The sequence below is a fragment of the Dicentrarchus labrax genome, unplaced genomic scaffold (assembly GCF_905237075.1).
Source record: "Dicentrarchus labrax unplaced genomic scaffold, dlabrax2021, whole genome shotgun sequence".
NCBI classification, from domain to species: domain Eukaryota; kingdom Metazoa; phylum Chordata; class Actinopteri; family Moronidae; genus Dicentrarchus; species Dicentrarchus labrax.
The window spans coordinates 31840797-31861864 of record NW_026136721.1 but is presented as its reverse complement, the minus strand read 5'-3'; the positions used below and the strand labels follow the sequence as shown (position 1 = coordinate 31861864).

At 39.9% G+C, this 21068-nt stretch overlaps 1 long non-coding RNA gene across 2 annotated transcripts in view; it reads right to left on the bottom strand.

The window, feature by feature from the left end:
* The window catches only part of LOC127355016 (uncharacterized), a 33734-nt gene extending 27283 nt beyond the window's left edge, over window positions 1-6451 (bottom strand). For both annotated transcript variants that reach the window (XR_007881658.1, XR_007881659.1), the window contains exon 1: window positions 5978-6451. This is a non-coding gene — a long non-coding RNA (uncharacterized LOC127355016). The remainder of the gene's footprint in view (window positions 1-5977) is intronic.
* Window positions 6452-21068: the final 14617 nt, after the last annotated feature.

The window sequence follows — 21068 nt, the reverse complement described above, 5'->3', positions numbered from 1 at the left end:
GTGTTTTGTGAAGAGAGGCTGGAGGCCTGGAGGCTGGAGATAGCCTCTGACTAAGACTACACTTCCCAGTAATGCCAGCGTTATCTAGTTTACATGTAATATCTTCTTATCTGATTTTCCAACGTTAATACTAACAGTTGATGGGGGATTGCTGCAGCCTGAAATGCTTGATGTCACAGCAGCTTTTCTAAAAGATTTGGGATGTATGTTGCAATGTATGTTATTTTTTAGACAAAATTGCAAAGTCATACAGAAAACCTGTGCGTATCACATATCAAGGTTTGAATCCAGTCATCTCCTCTTTCTCCCCTACCTTTAAGATAATATATATTGCTCCCACACTGGGGAAATTCACTCACACAGCAGCTCCAGATACAACAAAATAGATAGAAAATACACATTTAATAAAAATAATACAATGGAGAGCACAAGTGACTGATGTATTGTTACTAAAGTTAACTTTGAACTCTTGCTGATTGCCTTTTTCTGTCGCTACCTTTCTGGCTCTGTCTTAAAGTGTGAAGGAATAGTGACATCTAGCGGTGAAGTTGCAGATTGCAACTAACTGAACACCACTTGCGTATTTATTTTACGACCTGTGAATGAGAGGTGATAAGGTAACGAAAACACGACAATAATAATAATAATAATAACCAATAATCAGCTATTAAACACTCATGAAAACATACCAATGAATATTACAGTCCATTTCTGATAATAGATCCTCCTAAATGTTACACACTGGATGTTTAGAAGAACACCTGTAGAAGAAGAGATTTCTGGCATAATTTCACCAATTTCCAAGGTGCATGGAGAAGAGACAAAATCTGAATACCATACCTGTGCTATAAAGAACAACTGTATTGGCTTGTTGCCTTCATCAGGGTCTTATAAAACATTAAAAAGAAAATTTAAATAAGACAGATATGAAGCAAAATAATGTAAAAAAGTAAAACAAAATTATAAAAAAAACCAATCACATACATCTCAACCAATTTGGCACCCACACATGGATGGGCTGGATACATGGCCATGTGGCTGCAGGCCACAGGGAGGTGACCTTCAAGCTCAATTATTCTTTCAATTGGGAAAACAAGCACAACACCAGACTTATTTGAATGTCTGAAAAAATCTGAAGTCTGGGCGGTGATTCAGAGGTCTGGAACCAAGCTAATCACTTTCGGTTTAACTACAAATAAAATGGTAATGACAATCTGGCTAAACTGTTGGCTTGTTTACAACCTGTTTGATCATCTGACTGCTCATTTTTCGTGCCTTGTCAGCCTTTGTAACGTTGTTGCATGTTTCCAGATTATATGTGAGTATAATGTTATTACAACTGATAGAAATATTGTCAAAGATTATGAAGAAATGTGAAATTAGCCTTCAAACTGATGGTTGATGAGACATAAAGTGGAGCAGATTTCACACCTTACTTCAAATTAAAACTAATATCAGTAACAATGGGTATAATAAAAGAGAAAAATCTCTGATCCAGTGGTCTGAGTTTGGCTGGATTGATCCAGACAGGTGGGTAGTACAGAGGAGGAAGTGGGGGTGCAGACATAGAAAGTAGGGATACAGTGAACAGGAGGGGGGGAGGGGGCTTGTGAGGTTTATGAAGGTCAGTGAAAGTCACACAGCAGAAAAGACCAGCGGAGGATGGAGAAGCATTTCAAGGTGGAGGTCCTGCGTGCTACCAGGCCTCCAATCCCGCGACTGATTACCAGACAAACAGAGACAGATGAAGCGGAGGGGCAGCGGTGGCGCGGAGAGACAGCGGTGAAAATAGAGAGAGATTACACGGATAGACAGAGGGAGAACAAAGAGCAGGAAGTACAATGTCAATGAGAGCGAGACCAAGGGTTGAACCCGACTCAACTGTGAGGGGCACCTGTTCACGGTTGGACCACCTCCTCCCGCCAGCCTTAATCAAATTTACCACAGAGACAGACTGTGACGACGCCCCCCTCTAACAAGAAACCAACTGTGTGTTACATCCAAATAATCCCTACCTCTAGCCAGGCTCACACTGCGTGCCACTTCCAAAGGTGTCCCACCTCTAACTACACACCCACGCCAGGTTGCACCGAAATAATCTTCCCTCCAAACTCTAATTAACTGGCCCATATTCTCAGGTGTTCTTACAAGGGAGATTTAAACTGTGTGAACATATTTAAATCATTTGATTCCATATCAGAACATGTATGTACAACTACAATATACATTATAAGTGTCTATAAGGATTAGACTGCTGTTGGAATATGGGGAGGATAAAACTGCTGCAGGAATTATCTGATCAAAGAAGAATAGTAAAAAAAAAAAACATATGAATCTACCAAAAATGTATTTCCAGTGTTTTCTGTATTCTGTGTTCAAGCTCTCTTATCTTTATTCAACAAAATAATCCCAAATTGTCAAGAAAGGAAATATCATTCCACCTATTTTCCTAATTAAACATTAAAAATAAGACATTCACATAATTTCCTTGTTAATTCATTTTCAAACTCAAACAAAAGAAAAGAACAAAAACTGTCTTGACTAGTCTTTCTACTGTTCCAACAATCACCAGCTGTGGTCTGGTTGAAATAAATACTTAATTCACAGTTAGATGTGAGAAATATTCTGTCTCCCTGCCTGAACTCATCGTGCCTTCGTCCTAGGAGTCAGAGTCCTGATCGAAGCTGCTTAATCACCTCGGTACTGCAAACTGCTCGTCAAATTGGTCAAAAATCAAAACTTAATTTGCTGAGTTAGATGTGGCAAACAGTTTTTCCTCACGCTCGTTCTTCAGTTCAGTGGGCGTGTACTGTTCCACTAAGCAGCATCGCTCACTTGTTCTTCGCAGGCAGACTATTAAATGAGCAAAATACACTGACAGAAATTAACCAAAAAACCAGAATGGTGTTGGACCAATCACCAATATATTCATCCAATCACCCAACGCTAAACACGAATGGAATAAAATCTCCCACAACTCTATAATAAGCAACATTATGCAAGAATTGGCATTTTTGGGGGATTTCTACTGATACTGATACTGACGTAATCATCCAGATTTTAACACTGAAATGTCAAACGTATGAATTACTGGGACAGCCCAGACAATTCAAAGAGCAGGTCAAGAGGTTTAAAATGGCTCTGTAAACCCCGACCAAGGCCCAGGGACGAGTAATTCTGAGGTAAATCAGCCCAAAATGCCTGCAGCATTTACAAAACTATGTTGTTGATAGGGGCAATGCATTTTGGAAGCCTATGACAAATTACATTCTTATATACATTTGTGTACAAACAAAGCAAGTAAAAAATAAAAAAATCTTTACCAATTCGGCAACCCAACAAAATCCAGAAACACTGCAAGTAGAACACAGTTTCCAGGGCACACAACAAAGTGAAGAACACACCGTGTCTGGGCGTATTTTCCTAAGTTGCAGCGCGTCAAAAGTTTCACACAAAGGTCATACCCTTTGTGATCTTTTCATTTCTTCCTCCATAAATTCTAGAGTGATTAGTCACAGAAGTGGCTGTTCCCTTTGATAAGGCCTCGCCTCTCAAATGACACCAAAGAATCCACTTTCTATCTTGTTTCTAACAACCATTTTCTTAACTTCTTACCCTTCATTTATCTCCCGTATTTCCCACATAACTGATTGACTCCACTCACCGCGGCTAACAACATTTATTAATAGTATTTTCCTGGTAGATATGATTCAATCCATCATGCCTCTCCATCTCCTCTCCGATCTCCGTTTCTCATTCAATCTGTCGCTGCCTCTCCTCCCACTCTCTCTTAGAAGAGAGAGAGAGGTGTCAGTTTCAGTGAAACAACTTAATTCTGATGTCAATGAATTAATTAGATGTGTTAATGAGCTAGCGACAGCTAACCCAAATTAAATTAATACCGTAATGGCCTCAGACAGCGAGAATTAGCTCCCATTTCAGTAAACGCTTTCTGGAGTGTACACAGCCGCCAAGGATAGAAACACACACACTCATACACACTCATACACACGCATACACACAGCTCAAACAACATCCATCCCCCCGAGCAGATCATCATCCAGATGTAATTAACTGACTAATTACAGGAGCTCTCACTCGCTCCCCCTCCCCTCGCTGTATCGCTCTTCTCTTTCTAACACTTTGACTGTCTGCCTCTCTCTGTCGGCTCTGTAATTTGACCCTTCTGAGACACAAGTTTGTCTTATCGCCTTACAGTTTAGTTACTTCTTCTCATATTTGTTTTGGTTTGCTTATTTGTCACCTACATATAGCTCTAAAGAAGCTTTAAGTGGTTGTTTAGTGTGTAGTTGTCAGTGTAGCTGTGTGCTTCCTTCCTCTCACTCCTCTTGTCATCACACTTAAAGTCTCATTACACACAACAGGCCTGACTTAAAGGCTGTTTAGTCTGCCATTAGCTCTAATAGTGACTCCTCCACAGTTGTCATGCTCCAGCAGACCTGCTGATGGGAAGCGGTGCCACCAGACTACTAATCTGATCTCAGAGGCACAAAATGGCTGCTGTCTGCGTGAGGTTGGCTGGCCGAGGAGTAAAATGGTGTCACAAGTTGGAGGATTTCAGGTTTTGGTTGTTGTTGTAACTTTTTCTTCCATTCTTTGTTATTTCTATTTCTTTACTTTGGAGCTACTTTGTGACAATGAAGACACAATGAGCTATAAATGTAGAAGTTGTGACAAATCGTTCAGTCTGCTAACTTATTACAAACTAGCCCCTGACCCTTTTGTCTTGAATTTTTTAAGCAATCAAGCCGGCAGTGGTTGCAATAATAATTGTTAAAGAAGGAATTTCTGTCCAGATGCACTTCAGCTGCTTTCCAGAAGGTAAGACCTAACTTAGGGGTCTTACTGATGAATTAAACAACTAAAGAGAGGAATAAAGTTAAGCTCGAGAAGAATATTTAACATCCAAATGGATTTACACAAGGTTGTCCCTATTAGACCCATTTTGCTCTTCACTAACACATATGACCAGACAAGCAGCTGCTATTGTTCACATGTTTGCCTGCATACTTGAGGAGCACATGAAGGATTAAAAAGTTTGTTTGCTTGTGGCAGAACAGAGCTGATTCACGTCTGGCTGACACAAGAATATCTTTTAAGACTCGTACAGAAAACATTGGTTCCGGATTAGGGATGCGCCTCACGAGCCGTTGGTGTGCGTTGCCCTTTAATGTTGAGATCATGTCGCCATCACCGATTACTTTCTCTTCATAGAGGCTGACCTTACTTTGCACTCTGATATACTGCTCCCACCGTTCATTGGCTTAACCTGTTAACTGCTTCTTGCAGTTAATTCCTGAGGACATGAGGTACAACCACACACCTCGAGGTAACACAGGATATGTTACATCATTATGCACATATAAAGCATGTCTAGTGGGAGAATGGGTGACGGTATTTTCTGTATTTTATCACTCATAGATGGTTTTAGTAAAGCTACCCCCTCAGTTATTCTTTCCTCTCTTCACTATTTGTACCTCTTCGTTCCTTTGTGGTCTGTCTCACCTGGTTGTGCTGTGAACTGGCTGCGAACAACACAAATTGAACAGGTTATAATCCACTCAGAGACCTGGTGACGGTGTGTTACTGCTCTATGTATGCACAAGTACAGTACGTGTGGTTGTGCGTGTGTTAGTGTATGTGTGTGTGTGTGTGTGTGTGTGTGTGTGTGTGTGTACAGTGGGCCTGTCTGCGTTAGCATGAGCGTTTTCCTGGGGTGAGACTCTGCGGGGAGCGAGCTTCTCTCACAAACACCATCTGTCAACAACAGGCTCACCTGCTAGCAAACATTTAGCTCAGGAACCATCTCGCCCGCTTGCTCCATCTCTCTCTCTGTCTCTCTCTCTCTCACACACACACACACACACAGACACACACACAGACACACTTATACAATTCAGCAATGTCAAAGCAGAAGATAATGTAATTTCCCACTTAGTCGACTTGACAATCTCACCTGCTTTGCAGCCTCTGCAATCTCTGAAGAATACACGTGGATGTGTGTTTGTATGTGTGTCTGATAGATACAAAGACAGAGGGATGGAGACACACTGAAGGGATTTTAAAAAAAGCTCAAAACAGAACATTTGACACCTTGTCTTAACATGAAAATTGTTGGGCGGGAGAGTAAAAAGCAATATGCAGAGTGGGGAACGATTTAGGCAGAGGGAAGGTGAGAAAGAGGGAGATGAAGACAGGAGGGGGGAGACTATTACCTGAGGTGTCTGACTAAATTAACTTCTCATCATCACTAATTAGCCCCTTGTTCCTCTGTTCCCTCCAGGTGAGTGCTACCTATATTATTGTGTTTGTGCCAATGTAGTGTGTGAATAGGTGTGTGTGTGTGTGTGTGTGTGTGTGTGTGTGTGTGTCTCATGTTCATTGTTTGACTTGGGAACGCCAGTTTTTGCTAAGCAGAAACACTCCTTTAATTCTCTGTCTTTTGCATGTGTATCACCCAGATAATTAGCACTAAATCATTATTTATAATCTGTGTTGTTTACCTATTTAATATTTTAATGTGCATTGTCATAAATATGTAGAGTATATATGAGCATAAAATCACTTAAACTATTTCAGAGCCACTCAGTCTGCTACGCTTGTCTTCATATTTCATTTAATTAAAGCCAACACTCTTGCGAATTAATTCAGTTTACTCTCAAGGCTAGGAGGCTTAGAAAATATTAAATAAGGGGTTTTTGAAGCTTTACTTGGATGTCTTGTTCTGTATTGATATAACATATTAAAATGATTGTCAAATCAAATATGTAGACTTTTCTACATCTTTACCAACTCTATAATTTCCTACACATGCACACTACCACCTTATGGCACTATATGTTGTAAATAATAAAGATATACCTGTACTCTAAGGAAAGGATAAATTCAAATATAACAATATACAATATAACTTTAACGTTCTGCTTTTTCGACTTGGGAGTTTATATGGATTATTCCAAGATGGCTACCCTCGCTGCCATATGGCTTAAATGATCTGCTGATACAGTGTTCAGAGTGGGTATATAAACACCTGCAACCGGATACAAACATAGGTATTTGTGTTAATATTGGATTTTGCAGCCATTGTGCCTTTCATTTGTTGACACAGTTCGTTTCACCGAGTGGGATATCGTGATGAAAAGACGCCAAAGTCGGTGGGATTTATCTTCTGGGCTCCACGGATACATGTACAAAACATTTTAATCTGGAACAAAGTGGTGGCGTAACCAACCGACCGACACTGCCATCCATAGATCCACACAGTAATTGTAGCCCCAATCTAAACTTCTTGAATAATGAAAATATAGTATCAGTAATAAAATAGGAATCCATAGGGGAAGATCTGAAATGTGTATCTGCCACATCCTCACATGGAAACCCATTCAGAAACAAACCCCTTAATTAGTTTGCTCCATCGTTTTTATGTAAAAAAAAAAAGAGGTTTAATGCAAAGTATCTCATATTACCTTTGGTGTATTAGTGCGCGATGACAAAAGACATATTCACGCTATATATTCCCTCATTCTCACCAGCACATTTCAAGAATGTAGAATAATCTGATTATTCAAATGGATGTTAATTAGAGCTGTTTCTTCAAAAGATGGCATTATTCGGTTGAATAAAAACGAGTCATCTCTGAAGATTTCTCTAATGCCACAAAAGAACCTGCGTGGACATAAAAAGAACAGCTCTGTCGTTTTTGTTTTGGTTACATTTTCATTTGCCCAATTTTCTTTTGTCTTCCCTCAGTGTTCCTCTGGTGGGACATAATTTGAAGTGGAACAATGGCGGCGGATGAATAACCTGATATAATACATATTCATGGCGTTTGAGAGGCAGTTGAGTTGATCCACTTGTTTGAGACACAACAAAGGTAGCTTCCGCTCCTCTGTTATCCTCCCTGCTCCCAATCCCTCCTCCGTGCCTCCTTCAATAGTTTGCCTGTTCGTTCCTCCTTAATTATCTTTTGAAATCCCCCCCTCTGTTTAAACCTTTGTCCTTCTCCCATATGGAGCCTATAAACAGACAGCAGCAGCTTTCTGGGGGGAAATAAAAGAAGGAAGGAGAACGAAGACAACATTTCTCAGGTTAATCTTCCTCCTGCTGAAGTAGAGGAAGAATCTGTGGCTCTGTTGCTCTGTAGCGATACTGTTGGTGTTTAACTTTTACCTGTAACATTAAAACAATATTAGTGACGCAAATTTAACAAAACGAGGTCTCCTGAATGTGTAAAATTTGATACCGTGACTGGCAGAGCAAATGCGCAAACACTAGCCGCCGTATATATAAAGCAACAACAGACAATAATAGCTTCAACAGTCTCATTGGTAGAACAATTGTAATTACAATAACATTGTCTGGTAATCCTTCTAAATAGGAGCCAGGAACTAAATCGGTTTGATGACGGTGGCGCTCAGCTTAGTTGCCTTTCACCGGTTTGTACGGTAATCCTCATTAACAAAACACTAATCCCCCCTCCGTGTTGCCATGTTTGGCCCCATCCTCCCCTCTCGGTCATATAAAACTTCTCCAAACTTCTCGCCCCACTTTAACAGAGACGCTCTAGTCAGCCCAGTCGAATCAAAATCCTGTTAACTTTGCATGTGTCGTCTTCAGCGTTTGCGCTGACACAGAAAGGACAAAGTTCCCAAACATTTGCTCAGTTGTTTACAACAGGCTAACAAATGTCAAAATCCTCTCAGCTTCTCACACAAACGGTTCTGTACATGTTTGTACATTCATGGTGAATTATGAATCATTGTGTTCTATATTCAGTCTATAAAACACGAATATCTGTGTTGAACAAAGGATTGAGGGAGCTCTCAGCTTGTCACTTGGCTTTCAGCACGTTGACGCAGTGGAGAGACAAGTTGAATGTTTGAATGTACTGTACAGAAATTGATAAAGCCGGGTCCCATTTTTCTTTCGGTTCAAATAAAAAGTGTGCATCCTGGTCATAGATCAGTTAGAAAACTATAACACACAAAGTATGTCTCTTGTCTGACAGACAAAAGAGCCAGTTTAGTTAACATTTAGCACCAGAGCAGAAGGAGAAGGAGAAGACTTGGTTTTAAAAAGTTGTCATGTTGCTATCCTGCGTTGGTCTGTGTAAAACGACAAAGCAGTGACAAAATGTGAGTCTCCATGGAGTCTTTTCGACTGATCATTCAAACATTTAGTGGGCAGCTGTAAAATATACCTGTACAACAACTATCAGAAACTAGACTCCAGGGCCTTGGTGTTGACGGGTTGTTGACTTACAGAGGTGGAATCAGTGAAGTAACAAAATGATGCTGTTAACCAGCCTGAATTGGATTTTTGTTTCACTTCATTAACATCATTCACAGAACAAATAAAAAAAACTTCATGGGTTTTTATATTTGGTGTAATCACCTTGAACTTTGTGTGGTTTTTCTGTTCCTTCGACACTCCCTGTCACTTGTCAAGACGTGCAGAAACTGACTGATCATCAGCGTACCAAATTCACTGCCTATTTGAAGATTAAACTTTCACATTTACACCATATTTCACCACCATATTGTTTGCAATAAAGAAATTTCCCATCCTCTACATTGTGAAAATAATAGCCTATTGTCACTTTGGAGCCTAAAACCATATCCAGTTGTTTCTGTTATACATATAACAACTTGCTTCACACAGGATTCCTCTTCTAGAGGAAGGTCCTATGGTTACCCCACTTATCCACCACAAATTCCTTACCTGACTTTCTAAGGTCTGGAAGCTAACTTCACACAATACTGGAAGTCAAATATGCCTAGTAGTACATGTGTGTTACAGCAGTAAGCAGAATTTCTTATTTTACATTAGTATACCCAAGTGTACTGTACCATTACGATGTCCCGAAAGTTTACCAGTGCAGTATGACTTTGAAGAAATACGTTCACACTGATCAATATTGTCGCTCTGTCAACCTACAACTGAACAAATTAACAAAATGATTAAGCAAATTTTATTTTCTTCTCTAATAAATTTCCTCACAAACTGCCTCCGACCCACCTACAGCTGGAGGCTCCTCGCCCACAATCCTTTGCTTTCTAATTATTCAAATAACAGACAGGACCAAGAGCTGTGATTCGCCAGCCCTCTTCAATTAGTGTTGTGTTAATTAAAGAGCATCATCAGGTTCTCGTTAGTGATTAAACACCCGAGTGTGATTACTTAACTCAGCAGGACTCCTGACGAATCATCTGCCCCCTGATCCCTCCAATGAGTGTACGTGAGTGAGTGTGTGTGTGTGTATGTGTGTGTGTGTGTGTGTGTGTGTGTGTGTGTGTGTGTGTGTGTGTGTGTGTGTGTGTGTGTGTGTGTGTGTGTGGCTGAACGTATTTCTGTATGTGCATTTGAAATTTAGCAATGCTAAGGCGCTAGCAGTGGGAACAGATTCTCCCGCTCACGCTGCATATCAATGCTTCAATGAACACTGCATATGCAAAGCTGTGAGGACGCGTGTGTGTGTGCGCGTTTGTGTGTGTGTAGGTGTGTGCGTCTGTGTGTCCGATTAAAAGGGGATTTTTGTTCACTTGCTGATGAGGTGTCTGAAGTAAGTTAATTGCCTATCAAGAGAGCAAACCAGCTCTGCCTCTTGTGTGTGTGTGTGTGTGTGTGTGTGTGTGTGTGTGTGTGTGTGTGTGTACTTGTATTTGTGTATTTGTCAGAAGCTTTGCATGCATGTCCATGTCACTTTACGAGCTAATTGCCTATCAGAGGACTGCTCCGGTCCCTGTCCTTTGCTTGGATCAAGTCTGCGTTTAAGTGCATGTGTTGGAATATGTATGAGCCCATATGTATAAATATGAATGTATGATTATTGAGTGGTGGAAAGTAACAAAGTACCTTTACTCAATACTGCTCCTAAAGGATAACACTGGTCTTTAACTGTTTATTTAGTATAAAAAATGAATTTGTCCTGCTAGTATTAAGTAAAACTTAAGGAGGATGTGTTTATTTGCTTAAATCATGGCACTCATCCTGTCTTCATTGGGGACTGGCCTTTAATTCCTTTTGCACAAAACTCTTGCCTAGCAAAGATAGAAAATACTTTCAGACTGTGCTGTTTCTCCTCAGTTTTCTTCAGCAAATTTGACAACTAACTCTGCTTTTATTAGAAGTTTTACGTTAAGTATTGAATAGTATAATAAGTATTGTTTCTGTAGCCACAGTCTCATATAACTTCTGCCTCTGTACCATAGAACTGCACTGTGGCCCAAAAACTTGCAACATGCATATAAATGGCATACTGTAGTATTAGTTGTCATTATTCAATATTTTATTCAACAAGTTGAGGGGAATAAGCTTCAACTGCTGCATGAGGCTCAGGATTCACACTTAGGTCCTACAGTGACACCTGGACCAGCTCCACTAACTGATACAGACTATGTGGTTGATAGCACCATAAAAGCAAGTGGACGTTTGAGTTGAGGCTGCTGTTTGTCACAGTCAGTCGAGTAGTTTATATTTGCCTAAAAGAGACCATAACCAGAATGCGATATCAGAAAACACTGATATGTCTTGTTTTAACCTATTTATCTTGGTATAAGGAGTTTTTGAAAACATGTTTTTGGATGATAACATATTTGTGTAGCATGAAAGCATGAGGTTGTCACTACACAAACACTCGTTAATAGGAATAATTGTGGATTTAAGTCTCCCGTTCTTTACTGTAAATAAGTCTGAGGCAATGTACAGTACAGTATATTAAGTTTTATGCTACTTTATATACTTCCATTTAAATGGAATTCGACTCTTATTGAATAACATCTTAGAATATCTTATATCTTACAAATTATGATGCATTGTTTCACTACACAACAGTATAATGAGGCTAGTTGATGTACTTGCATGATTCTTGTATCCACGTGGCTGAATGCATTTCTTGTAAGTTACTTAAAAGAAATAAAAAGCATAAAAGCATCAGCTAAACAAATGTAATGTACTATAACAGTATATAAAGAAGAAAATAAAATTAGCTCCACCTGGACCGGCTACAGCAACACATTAATGCATCAGTAATAATAATCCAATAATATAAAATAACATATGATTATGAAAGTGGCCATTCTGCATATTTCTAATAAATAATTAAATGTAATAATAGTAAACTGTGTTAATAATAAATAATAATAATAATACTGTACTTTGCTTGAGTGCAATTTTGAATGCACTACTTGTCCTTGTAATGTTGTATTTTATGTAGTATATTGCTACTTTTTACTTAAACAATTCCAGTACACCTTCCACCTCTGTGTGAGTGTGTGTGTGTGTGTGTGTGTGTGTGTGTGTGTGTGTGTGTGTGTGTGTGTGTGTGTGTGTGTGTGTGTGTGTAGGTGTGAGTGCGTGTGTTCCCAGCAGTGTAGTTTACCTCCAGAGGACCGAGATGCTAATTAAGATGAATCCACCTCCAGCCCCTCCTGGCCCCGCCCCTCCTCTCTCACATTCATCAGTGTTATGCAAATGTGTGTGTGCGTGTGTAAAATCACATCTCGGGCCACACAGATCACAGCTACCACCATCCCATCTGACTCATAGTAATATATAGCATTTAATAACACTGTACACACACACACACACACACACACACAGAAAATCAATATCCATGATTTAATAATGCAATGTACTGATCCAACTGGTTTCACAGGCCTTATTCCTGGCCACGAGAGCATCGCCACGACGACAGGCACCAGAATAACAGATCTATTGCAAGTGTGCTAATTGAATGCATGTATGTGTGTGTCCGTGTGTGTGTGTGTGTGTGTGTGTGTGTGTGTGTGTGCGTGTGTGTGCGTGAAATGGGCAGGACATTCTTCATCTATAGAATGATGAAGTAGGATTTAATAAACCAGCAAAAACACACACATAAACTCACACACACACTCAGCAGGTGAGCGTAGCTGAGTTGACACTTTGTCAGCACAGTGTAATTTGACATAATGAATGCAAGCATCGTTACTGCTGTTAATTGGCCAGACTAATTATACTCCGAGGACGTCATTAGAGAGAGCCTGCCGCTCCAACTGTGTGTGTTAGTGTGTGTGTGTGTGTACGTGTGTGAGGGTGTTTACGAGTCAGGTTGGGGCAGACGGTGGGAAAAGAGCACTGGAGGTGGGTTGAGCTCAGGTTGGGAGCTTGGATAAGGAGGAGCAGTGCAGGTGGTCAGGACTGATGGAGCGGGTGGAGGGGTGAGGAAGGGTCTAGCCTAGGCACTGTGGGAGGGGTGAGTTGAGATTTCTGGCCAAAAAAGAGGTGAAGGCAGAAGGTTTGGGAGTGAACGCAGGATGAGGACAAGGGAGCTTGAAAGGTTCGCGCTGTCACATTAAAATAGTCCGAAAAAGTTTGTTAATGTCAGCCAAAGTCAGGATCGCAAAGCCATTCTGTTTGAAATGAATAGAAATAAAGGTTGAATGAGCATGAGCACTTTTAGTTATGATTACTTTGAGGGATCCGAAATATTATAATCTTTACCATCAAACAATCATTCTTATGTGTGTTTGACCCATAAAAAGCCAACCACTTCCTTCACTGTAAAGCCTCTCTGTGTGGTTTTCATCAGAGGAGTTGTACTGTAACAGTGACGCTTGGATCCGGTGCAGATGTTTTAACTGCTTCATTAGTACCTATTTACTGTAGCGCTAAACACTTTTTCCAAATGTCTGCACTCGCTGAAGCAGATGAACACAAATTACTTAAATGTAGAAAAAACATTTAGCATTTATTTGGCAGACATGTTTTTTTCTTGCATTTTGTTTCTACAGCAGGTTGCTGTTCGGGTGTAAATGCAGGAAAATATCTGCTCCACTGGGAAATAAAGTTCTTAACTTTATCAATTGATATTATGTATATTTTATTTTATATATGAAAGATTAAAACATACACTTGTAACCAATCATTTAAGCAATTAATGCTCAACATGATGACATGTACGGTATGTTGTGCTCTCATGTTTGAGATTCATCAGTCAAAGTACCTGATCTTGAAGCTCATAATCTTATTCCATTAACAGGTAATGGCATGTGTTCCTGTCTGCCACACTGATTTCCTCTGTACTACTACATATAGTGACTTGTTGTCAAAGATATGTTGCCTGCCCAACATTGTTTATTTGGGTATTTAAAGGATACAAAACAGTGTGTTTCTCTGCTTCAAATCTCCTCTAACCTGCCTTTGACTGACTGACTTCTGGCCTGGTTTCTGTGTCTGACTTCCTGCCAGTGCTCGTGTCAAGCAGCACAGAGCAGATCACACTGACAGCAGCTTCTGTTCAAAAATAGACAAGCCGTGTAGTCCATGCAGAGCAAAAGCTCTGGTGAAATTTTGAGCATTGTTCCAGCTCACCGGCCGGAGTTTTGTGGTTAGTCGTAACCTGCGACCAGTTATCTCTGCAATGCCTAAAAATCATCACAATTAGCATAATTAATCCCTAAGCCAGTAAAAACATGTGTCTACCAGGATGTACATTCATACTGTCCATGAAAATAAACTTTTGGATGATACCCACTCGATTTGGCTGATTTAGCCAGTTAAACCCTCATGTTAGTTCTGGCGAGATGGTTTGTTGCACAGAGGCAGGACTGTGGATCTTGATAACTAGATTGGTCGCTTTAGAATTAAGTCTGTTGAGACTGGTGAGACAATTACAGCAACCAAAAGCTATTTCAGGGTACTGTACTTAGAGAATGTGAGTAAGACAGACTTAATAATCTATCCTTAAGAAATACCTATTCTATCCTCTAAGAAGTAATGTGTCAGTGAGTTGGGTCATCACAATCAGAAAGAGGTTGGAATTAATAATGGATTACTTTTCTTAAGGCACTCTGCAGTTCACCTGCTCCCTATATACTGCATCCATTCAAATTAAACCCTCACAGGTAAAAGATTAAATTCAGTACTTTTCATGAATTAAATTGTTTTTAAAACTACAATGACCAAACAACAAGCATCAGCGGAGTATTTTACTTAGTCAACCACCAGAGCCGAGCAATTTAAGCGAATTCTGAGAAACAATATCCTCTCGCAGTCCGCAGACAGGGAGGGAGGGGTGTGAGTCTGCGACGAGTAAAGCATGTAATTTCCTAATTCTGATCTTGCAAGACAATCCGTCCTTATCAGTGTCTGATTCCCACATTGGAGGAAAAGTAGACAGAGAAGCTGCAGGCCATCACACACACACACACACACACACACTACACAGAAGACAGAGGCATGAAATTACATAAAGGAAAGGGATACAGATAGAAAGACTGAGAGACTAGTGAGAGAACAAACAGGCCTATCAAACGACCACAGACCCAGATAACAAGATAAGGCCTAATCAATCAATCCTTGCACACGGCAAGAGATTGCGCTAAGTGGCTCATGAGTCCTGCTGTAAATTAAATCTGCACACTCCTTCAAGTAAGACAGAATGGAGAGAGTGAGAGTTGGGGAGAAAAAGAGAAAGAGAGAGGGGGGATAATAGAGGGTAATTTCATCAGCGTGGCCCATGATGAAGCTTTTACACGGTGGTTTGAGAGGCCAAACTAAAAGGCTGGAGGTTTGGTGATATTGAATATGAGTGGTGTGTCATGATTCGATTTGTAAAACGATAGCCAGGAATTAGATTATAGGGTCTAATGCGGATATCTGAAAGGGTGTCAGACCTTAAGGGTTTGGTATGTCTGTGTGTGTTTGAGTGTGTGTGTGTGTGTGTGTGTGTGTGTGTCTTGAAATTTTCTTCCTGTGCAGGGGAAGCCTAACACAGTGTGATTCACTTTAATTCACTCACTCCAGCGTCATCCATCCTCATCACCGCTGTGCGTCCTCTATGTGTGTGTTGTTCTAGTTTATGTAGACCATCACCAAGCTGCTACAACAAAAACCAGTTTGGAAAAAAAAGCAAAGCAGCAGAGCCAGAAATAAAAAAAAAAGAAAAATGGAAGCTAAGAAAAGAACTGAATGCAAATCTGCGTTTGGTGAAACAGAGGTGCCAGTGTTCCTCCGGATGATAAATCATTTTCTTGGTTTTCTGTCTTTAATACACAGCGCCAGAGTGCGTGTTTCATTTGGCATGGCTTCACTTTTTGGTTATTGGAAAAACGTCTTCTAGAGGCAATAATTAAGACTATTCAAATGTTTACTCTAACATCTACTGTATTTGTGTGAGGTTGTGCATCTGCCAACTCCAGCTCTCAGTGTTTATCCAGAGAAAACGCCAGTCAGCGTAACACAGTACCAAACATTAGCAGAGAATGATCGTCCTGATGATGGACACATTGAGCACAAGTGTTAGTTGACTTGGCTGTGTTGGAAATCACATACGAACGTACTATTCATACTCAATATGACGTCATATTGAGTATGTAGTTCTTCTGTCAATAGCAGGTTGTGAGGCTTGTGATGGTTTTAGTCTGTTTTTTTACTATTTCCACACATTATTTCACCACAAAATTAACTTTTGAATCGAGAAATCAACTGTGTAGATTGTGATTATCAGCAGTTTTACGCAAATTTATGGCGAACCGAGAAAGTGCTCAGACTTTTTCGGGCTGAGAAGGTTGCCAGTCCGACAGACCCCTCTAGCACTACAGTCACACAGACCGCTGCAGCCATATTTCTGTCTACTGTCCGTATTTATTCTGTTTAGTTAAGCACTGCTTTGGGTAAACTTTATAAGATAACTTACATAGCTAGAGACAAACACTAAGATAGCACCATCCTCCTCCTCTTCCTGGCTTGCAGTAGCCTCCTCAGATCAGCAGCCTCCTCTTCAAGAAGAGGTTGCTGTTCTTTGTTCTTCTTTCAATGAAGAAATACTCTCCTGATATATTCCACCGTTGCTGTCCTGTCCCACAATGCCAGCTGAGTTGATTAGAGGCTAGTTAGCATGTTTGTTGATTTGTGTGCAAGTGCTCACTCCACCCCAGTAAATCCATATTTTGCTGTAATAAAATGATCAGCAGCAGCAGCTGAGAATTAGCCAATGGTGGTTCTAATAAAACAGCGTATGGATTATCTATAGTAACAGTCATTTGACAAGTTGTTGTTGACATTTTTTTTTGGCATGTATTTTTTTACATGCATTTTTTTCATTGTTTTAGCTCGACAAATAAAATTCCTTTCATTGTACTGGACTAGAGGGAGGTGTCTCAGAGACGAATATAGTCTGACCATTGAAACAAAAGGCATCAACATAGGTGAATGTTTGTTTGTTTTCTTTAAGATGAAGCAAAGAAAGAAGAGAAAGGACACAGAGAAAGCATGAAAGGGGAGAAGGGAGAAGTGAAAGATGAAAAAGTAGTGAGCAAAAAGTAAAAGGAAAGACCCACATTAAAAATAATATTAGTGACACTTTTTTGCACTTGCTATTAAATGATTATATCTGCTAAATAACTGGTAACTGAAGCCATCAATCAAATGTTATATTTATGTGTACTATTTTGCTCAGAAGTGCAGTGAGTAGAGTGGAAAGTCTCCCATAAGTAAAAAAAAACGTACCAGTACCTCAAAACTGTCTGTCTGTCTAACGTGACCTCACACACACCCACACAAACACAGCATGAACACATTAGTCGTATGTACAACCAACAAATCTGAATTATAAAAAGGGGAACAGTGACGCAAAGCAAAGACCTCATAACCATAAATGGATGGTTGCACACACGCCAATAAAGTTGTGAGTGTTGTTTGGCAGGGAGGGCGGGCAGGAGATTCATGATTTTTAATATGCAGAGCAACTGCAAAGTGGAAAACCAGACACTCACACTCACACACACACACTCACACACCTACAGTACAGTGAGACATCAGTTTCAGAGCTCCACACACTCACATGAACTATGAAGATGTTTTTCTACCCGTATGGTGACAGACAGCAGCTAACACACAACAGATCGCTCCCAGCAGAGAACACAGAGCCCTCACATCATTAACACCTCCTGCTGCGTACCGCTGGGCTTCAACTGTCTGGGGACACAAAGCCAAGAGAGGGAAGGAACAAGAGACGAACACTTAGGACACGGACGAAAAGGTGCTATAATGTGTGTATTTATGTCTGTGTGTGTGTGTGTGTGTGTGTGTGTGTGTGTGTGTGCTCTCTATCTCCCAAATGCCTCGACTCATCTGCTAATTAGTCAGGAGCAATTAAGTACGCTTAAACTAACCGCACACAGAGGCAACCCGAACACACATCCAGGTAAACAAATAATCACAAACAGAACGAATGACTCATTTCAACTGTATCAGTTAATAAAAGCAGAAAGGAGTCCTCAAATAGAGATGGAAGAAGGGTATAATTGGCTGCGATTGGGATTGGAGAGAGAGAAAGGAGACAGAGAAGAAGAAAAGAGTAATAAGGAATAAAGAAAAAGGAGGAGAAAGAGATAATCATAAGTCCCAATGGACAGATTGAAGCAGAGTGGATTCTATCACATGCTATCTCTCATTTATATGCTAATTCACACTATTAACAGAGTGAGTGAGAGAGAGAGAGTCTAATGAATACCTACTGATTGCTGTTTGTTCATTAGTTAGTTTGTGTTTTTAAAGAAATGTTGTAGTGAGCAACCAGCCAGCTGCCACCTTTTCTAACCAAAGACAAACTGCAGCTCATATTGTCTCGAGGAACTCATGAGTGCGAAAAGGTGGAAAGTGGAAGTTTGAAATGAAATGAAAAAAATGTATAAAATAAAGCCAGAAAGAGAGATGTTATCAGTGTAATTCAATTTGGATTAACGCCGCAAATCATCTCCTTTCATCCCTCCTCCCTCCCTCCCCTCCTTCACTTTTGTTCCTTTATGATACTGATAGCCACTTGAGTGCTTCTCTCATTTTCTGCTTTAAGCTTTTGCTGCTGCCGCTGATCTCGATTCAGCTCAATTAACAATAAATACGAGCTCACATGTGCACACATACACAGTGTCAGTGTACTTCACTGACCTTCAAACATACGAAAGAGGTATAAGAGATAAAATTAGGCTGCCACAAGGAAAGTAATTTTTTATGTCTCATTTTCAGTTATATAGCCTAATCATCATGACAGTTCTCATTTTTTGATCATGTCAAAAGAGGAAATTTAAATGTAGACACATAGTTTTCAGATATTTCAAAAGGTAATTTCTATTTCGTAATGCTGTTATCTTCTCCCTTCTGTAGGTAAAGTAGTTTTTTTTCCTTCTGGTTCTACAGGTTTAGTGGAATCTGGACTCCAACTGTTAAAGATTAAATTATTTTAAAGGCCTTGAAAACATATGTTATCAATCAGCTTCTTACTCTGAGCGATTGGGTTCTACATTTCTGCCAATGTAGGAACAGTTTGGGATATGAGAGATTTCTGTATTTGTGTTTGCTCTTTTCACTGGTTTTGCAGTGGGCGGTGCTCAGTTGGAAAACAGTTGTTTACGTCCGATCAGGATTTTAGAATCAAAATTGTGCTTATGCTGCCAGGATATTGCCAATTATTAACACCCACACAGCCGTGATGAAGCAGACCAGCTGAGTTTTTTCCACCCAAACTTTATCTTATTATTATTTTTGTTTATTTGGTCGTAAATATTTATGGTGTTGTGGGGAAATACTTGAGATTTTATACATTTTTGGGGGGCTTTAAAGGGAGTAGATAACACTGCGCAGCCATTAGAGGTTACAGTCGTGGTTTTTTTTTGGAGTCTGCAGAGACAAGAAATAAAGTATTTTCCCACTGATGTGAAATGTACATCGCATGAAATTAAAAAAATCACATGTAGCATCACCTGCAATTCACATATAGGCACATGGGATTTATACATGTTATATATGAAGAAAACACGATATCGGTTAATGTGTTTTTTAAAGATTTCATTTCACTTTTCAGTCAGGGAGTGCTTGCTTGTTCTCAAATATCTGATTGTATAACTTTTCCTTTAAAATGTAATACCGATATATGTTATATCAGTTTGTGTTACAACATAATGTATTATGAACATTAATGCTTCATAAATAAACTCACTTGACTGGACTTTTAAGTAGCCTTAAAAAGTCAAAAATCAGTTACAAAAAAGAAAACTCATCACTTTTTATGGACCATTGTCAATCTTTTAAAAAGTGTTGGCTTGCAAATGTGAGTGGAAATATTCACCCTGATAGATGGTGTTTGTGATTCATTGAGCACATACACTCTCTGTCTTTTACATTACTCATTCAGAGAACCATAAGTATCCATCCATGGAGGAGCTTAATCTGTCTCACACACACACACACACACACACACACACACACACACACTGATCATTACCCTCCTGCCTTGTCACAGACACTTAGAGAAACACAAAGAAGGAGACCTGAACCAAAATCCTGAGATGATTTTCCCGCCTGTCACCACCACTTAGGTGTGTGTACGCTTTACTATATGTGTGTGTGTCTGTGTGTGTGTTTGTGCAAGTAGAGACCACATGCAAAGGGTTTCCACGGGCGACATCCAGAGGTTCTTGAGGGGGTCCAGTGGGTTATGATCGCTTTTCCAGTGCTGTCATCACAAAGACACACTTATACTCAAACGGCAGTCTTTGTCAAAACACACTGAGGAAAGACACAAAAAAAATTGTCAAAAACTAAATAGAAAACCAAGCAGTTCAATCCCATCCGCTTTGTTCCACCTCATGTGTGCATGTACGCAGCAATGCATTATACGAACACCAAAAATCACTTTGCTATGGATTCCACACACACACACACACACACACACACACACCAACCCCCTCTTCCTTCATGCAAAAATCTGTCTTCACTCTCGAATCTGTCATCACTTTTACACCTTATTCTCACTGTTTTGCCTAAGCAGAACATATTGTGCCGCAAAGAATTTTATCTGAGCACAGACTAAATATCCACAGATGGGTTTTTTTAATAAAGCAGCCTTCAAAATAAGGTTACAGCACTTTAAACTTCCTCATGTGGTCCATTTTATGACCTCTCACTGGGTTATAAGAACCTTGTGAAATCCATCAAAACACACTGAGGATGAGGAAGTCACACTCCTTCATAATCATATAGGGAAAAAAAACATTATAGGGCATATCATT